Source organism: Notothenia rossii (genome assembly GCF_949606895.1).
Source record: "Notothenia rossii genome assembly, chromosome: 6".
NCBI lineage: Eukaryota > Metazoa > Chordata > Actinopteri > Perciformes > Nototheniidae > Notothenia > Notothenia rossii.
Genome location: NC_136909.1, coordinates 40,737,737 through 40,743,736, shown reverse-complemented (window position 1 = coordinate 40,743,736; position 6,000 = coordinate 40,737,737).

Below are 6,000 nucleotides of genomic sequence, written 5' to 3'. Positions count from 1 at the left end.
ATGTCTTCATGTGGAACCTACTGCTGCAGGTCTCCCTTGAGAAATAGATCATTGATATCAATGGGATTTTACCTGGATAAATAAAGGTTTTGAATTGAATGTCGAGCATTAACTGCAAGTCACTCAAATGCATAAACTGGAGAATAATTATGTTACAAGTGTTACAGAAAACATATCCAAGTGTAACAAACATCCAGTATTAACCTTACTGTTTTTTTACTAACAGTAACCAACTAATAATTTTCATGAAGTGCATATTTATTCCAAACTCACAATATATATATATATATATATGTAATAAAACATAATGCACAATGGTACACAGTATCCAAACTCTTTAGGCACTGGTCAGAGGCATTCATGTAAAGCAGATCACCAGAATCCAATACTGGTAAAAACGTTGCAGAGATCAAATGTTTCCTTGTCTGAAAGGAGAAACCTAATTTTAAAACAACATTTTCAGTGTGTGACTTGAAAGATAAGTTCTGATCAATAATAAAACCTAGATATGTGTATGTAGTGAACCTTTCAATGTCAATGTCAGTCCCTTGAACAGTACAAATGTTGGGGAGAAAAGAAGTTCACTTTTTGCGATTTGAGAATATCATGAGTTTGGAGTTGTCTGCATTTAATACTAACTTGAGTTGAGATAAATGGGATGGAATAACATCAAAGGCAGACTGGAGGAAATCAAGACTTGCTCTATAGAAGAGGATGAACAATAAATAACAGTATCATCTGCATAAAAATGGAAAGCAGCATTTGAAAGATTATTAGAGATTATTTACATATATGGTGAAATTATTGGTCCTAATATGGAACCTTGGCGCACACCCTTTCAAATCAAATCAAGTTTTATTTATATAGCACATTTATAAACGATTTTTGGTCGAGCCAAAGTGCTGTACAAATAATAAAAATACCCTACAGTAAAGACATTTTACAGCTAATACAACAGCAGTTTGTTCAGAATATCAGTATGAGAAGAAAACGACACCCTCTTTCCTTAGACCCTCACATCGTACAAGGAAAAACTTCAAGAGAAAACCCACAGTTTAAAGGGAAAAATGGGAGAAACCTCGGGGAGAGCAACAGAAGAGGGATCCCTCTCCCAGGACGGACAGACGTGCAATAGATGCCGTGTGTAAATCGAAGAGATAATACATTTGCAACATAGGTAGACCGAATGTTAGGAAATGCATGCGTCTATAATAATAGGACGAATCCACGAAGATGTCAACAATCCTGTGGAAGCCTTCAGGGAGGCAGCACGACGAGACCCAGGCAGGACCGCAGAGACAGGTTCAGCCACGACCCGAAGTCCACGACTTAATCCAGAACTCAGGATAGAGGATCCAGGATGCGGGACCACAGCAAGAGGATCAGCCTCGACTCAAGATCACATCAAGACACAAAAGAAGAAAAATTTGGCTGGGTTAATCGGAACATGAGAATACACAGATTCAGACAGACAGAAGGAAGAACAAGCAATCCCTTTGGAGTGATTTTTTTTAAATATTGAAGTTAAATGCATCAATCTGGTGCACTTTGAGAGCAAAATGAAGAGATATATGGATACCTCTCAACATCCATATGAAACAACTGTAAACAGATTTACTTTGTCTTTATGGATTCGATTGTGGACTTGATTGTGATTGCTGCAAATTATCCCTTACTTAATAAATACTTTTTTTGATAATCTATTATATAGAAAAGTATATCATATTGATATATAATATATAATTTATTGATAATATATAATATAATCAAATATAACAATCAAAACGAAATAAGTAGTATTAAGTATTAGGGCTAAGAAAATATTGTACATGTGAAATAGTTGTATGTATTGATTTAAATTGACATGCATAAGCTAAGAAAAATAGTCCGTTGTTACTGTTTGAACTAACGTACGAACGGCACTGAACATATTACATATTACCTACCATATTACGTTATATACTTCTTACCTTCAATTTCTCTTGTTCTTCTCCTCATTCGTCTTTGTTTTTCTTCAAGTTTTATTGTATTTCTTCAAGTTTTTATCTTGTTGGTCGAACTTAAGCGTCAGCTAAATACAATGTAATGTAATGATCAAAAAACCCCTCTATACTAGTCTAGACAGCGTGGGTAAATTACCGTACAGCCAATCACAATGCGTGACGTCATTACGTCGTGACGTCACTGGTAAGAGACGGACCCCGAACACATATGGTACCCCGAACACATCTGGTACCGACACCGGCCGTCTTTCCTGCAACGGCAGCTTTTCTGTATTTCCTTTCTCCTGTAATATGACTTGATCGCTTTAAACTCCGCACACTGAGCTCTGATTGGTCAGCAGGCAGTGCTTCCACTGAGTTGAGATCTTAGCCTGCAACCTAACCTGCTCCGGGGCAGGTTAGCCGCACAGCCTAAGTTACCATGGAGATCTAGCCTGCTAAAAAGAGAACCAGCTTCGTAGGACCGGAAACCCCGAGTTTTCCCTGAAGTTAGCCGGCTAAGCGAAAATCCTGCTTCGTAGTATACCCCCCTGGAATAACTAGAAAATGTTAACATCTATAATGCCATACTTAACTAAATCTGATGCACTACAGTAGTTCTTAAGAAAATTGAAGGGGCTGCAAAAATCTACGAGGGAGATTTCTGAATACCTGATCACATAAAAGAAAAAACTACCCCCAATGACAAATTCCATAAGCAATAAATGCAAAATGTGTTAGTTGGATCAAAATAAACATATACATTAAGGTAGGATTCATTTAGTTAATAATTAACTCTGCTTTTTAATTGTTTAACTTTGCATTTTGTTTTTAATATATATTATTTGTTTAATTGTTTTTGTATCTCTTAGAAATGCTATTTTTGCACTATTGGAGGAACCTCGGAAGATTTTAATTTTTTCATTGCACATTAAGAGAACCTTTATCTGGTTACACTCCACATATTTTTTAATATTACCCTATGCAGTGTTTTCTTAACATTGTACATAACGTAATTTACATTATTTTTGATCTCTCTATTTTACATCTACATAATTGACTTATTCCTCCTTTTTACATGCTCCATTGTGTGTCAGTTGAATTAGTTTATTGCACTACATTTGACAGTAAAGCCTTTAAATCTATTCATCTCTGAATGTATAGCCATGAGTTTCAGACATATTTAGACCTTTAAAATCCCATTTTATACATGTATGATCATGCCCATAATAATACAAATACTTACATTTTATTTTGTAGACGAAATGACATTATTTTCACTGGTTTCCCCGGCTAAATGTGTCCGCCTTGCCGCAGCTCCTCTCTGCCCTGCTGGACCAATGATCCAGCCTGCTTCCTGACGGGCTCGCCTGGATGATGCTCTTCTGTCGGGCTTGCGGCGCCTAGCGGTCCACGATGTAACTTACAACTGAACACAGCATCCTCAGCATCTGTCACATTTAACACACGAAGCCCATGAACATTTTCAAAGAGCAATGGGTCGTTGTTGGCGATTATTGATCAAATCACGTTCAGCTGTGTTTGCTGTCTTGAACACACCCCGCTGAGTATCTCGACATCGTTAAGGGGGATAATGGCTGCACAGGAGCCGTCTCCACCATCCACCCTGGAAGACAACAAACCGGGCTTTCCAAAGAAAATCCTTGCTAACAACCTGGACGACGAGCATTTGTGCAATTCGTGCCAGAAAATCCTGAGGAGGCCCCTGCAAGCTCAATGTGGTCACCGCTTTTGTACCTTCTGCTTCAACAAAATCGTGAGGTGAGTAGGACTGGGGAGCTAACTATGAGTTTAAGCACCAGAGCTGGCACCAACCCTGCTAAATACAAAAGCTTACAGTTATATATGTAACACTTTATACGACTACAGAGACAAATAACGATAAATACATACCTTGTAAAGACCCACCGCAAAATTCAGCGTACAGGCAATCCACCTGTCACCCTCCACCCCTGTATATCTCAGCCTGTGTGACTGTATTATGTGACGGGACGACCGCTGCCCTCGTAGTCTGGCCCCGATAACCTCTGCCCGGAGCGAGCAGTGGAAATGTCTCAGAGTTCAACCTCCAGGCACGTGCACAGATAGACCTCAAAGGGCGCTTGCTCTTTTTTCGAGTTTTTATTTTCCTAATCAATGAAATGGTCTATAATAGCAAAAAAATAAAAATAATAATCCAAACCTGTGTCGAATACACATTATCTAATGCTTATGTTTTTCTTTCATAATGTTGTGCCTACACGAGAAAAAATGAAACTTTGACTTTCCTTAAATGTATAATAAACATTTCACATTAATGTAGTAGGTTGGTTGAAAACAATAATATTAAGTTGATCCTAATATTTTTTATTTAAATGTAATAGTATTGCTTTTAACCAACCTAATACAGTTATGTGAAATATGTTGACATAATACATTTAAAGTAAACTTCAGATTTTTTCAGTGTAGGCCTATGCATTAAATATAACAATACGTGTATATCCTGCTTTTTGATCTTGTAAGAATCCCTTTGTAGACATTTATGATGTAAGTTCAATATTAGGTATACATAATCCATATTTTTTGATCATATTTCCACAACAAAACGAACCACAGAAAAGTTGGTACCATGTTGTAATTAGTGCCAGCTGCTTCCTCTACCTGTGTACGATTTTTCAAATAACTTTTAGGTAGTAAAGCTAGCCTCTAGCTTCTTCTGCAATACAATGACAAAGAAAGAATAGTATGTGTGAAGGGCTTTAGTTTATGATTACGGATTTATTGCCAATGTTTTCCCAATGTATAGTAATAGTTGTTCTATTTGTAAAATATCAGAAATAACTTTTTACTAAAGCCAGAGTTGAGTTATTCAGAACTTATTTCTTTACCGTAAAAGTAAAACAAAGAAAAATGCCGAAACGTATGCCTCAGAGCCAAAGCGTTTTTTGTGTGGAATAAACATAATAAATAATAATAATTAGAACAATAACTGTCAGGTTTGGGGAAAATAGGATCCAAGTGCAGTTAAAAAAAAAAAAAAAAAGGTTTGTTAACAAAAAGTGAGCTTTATTATAAAAAGCCGAAGGCATGAAAAAACAAGAAACTAATTAACAGAAACAAAACCGGGGAGCACGACAGACAGGAACAAACTTACATACGGGAACAGGCAGGAGACAAGCATGGGTGACAGGGACATGAAATGACGACGAACAGACATGGAGCACAGGGGAAGTCTAAATACACAGAAAGGTAATCACAGGACAAGACACAGCTGGAAGGGGAGGCAGAAACACAAGGGCAACAGGTGAACACAATGAGGCACAATCAGACACAGGAGGGAAACTAATGACAGGAAGGCAAACACAGGGAGTAGGATCAGACAAGACACAAGGAGGAAAACATTTCAAAACAAAGGTGGAAAACATAAATCCAAAACCATGACAATAACAAATCGGCCCAAATATTTTTTTAACCATATGAAGCTTAGCGCAAGTTCTTTCAGGAAGACCGGTATACATTCAGTCCGCAGCTGCGTATAATCAGCTCACCACGGGCGTTCTCTTTAACCTATTACATTCACCTCATTCTCCAGCAGCCAATCACTGTGCTGCATCCACATTTTAAAATGGCTCTCGTCTCTCCTGCAGTCAGCTGTGATTTCAAGTTGTCATGCTGCCGCCCGCCTCCTCCCCATCCACCTCCTTTCATCATATCCAGTGCCAGGAGAGTTAATCCAAAGACCTCATCACACCTCCTCTTCATCCCATCTCCTCATCAAATCCAGATCTTCAGCATCATCACCAGTGTCTAGACCCCAGGGGGGTTCCCTATATGCTCACGGCTGCATTTCCCCCTTTAGATATATGATTTCAGGATTGAGGTCTAATCGGCAAAGACTTAACATTTATCATGTGACATGTGTCAATAAATGTTCTTGTACAAAATGAAGTCTCTCCTGATTGAAATAATTATAGTCAAAGACCTGTTCAAAACCCTTTACAAAAAGTATACAAAAACC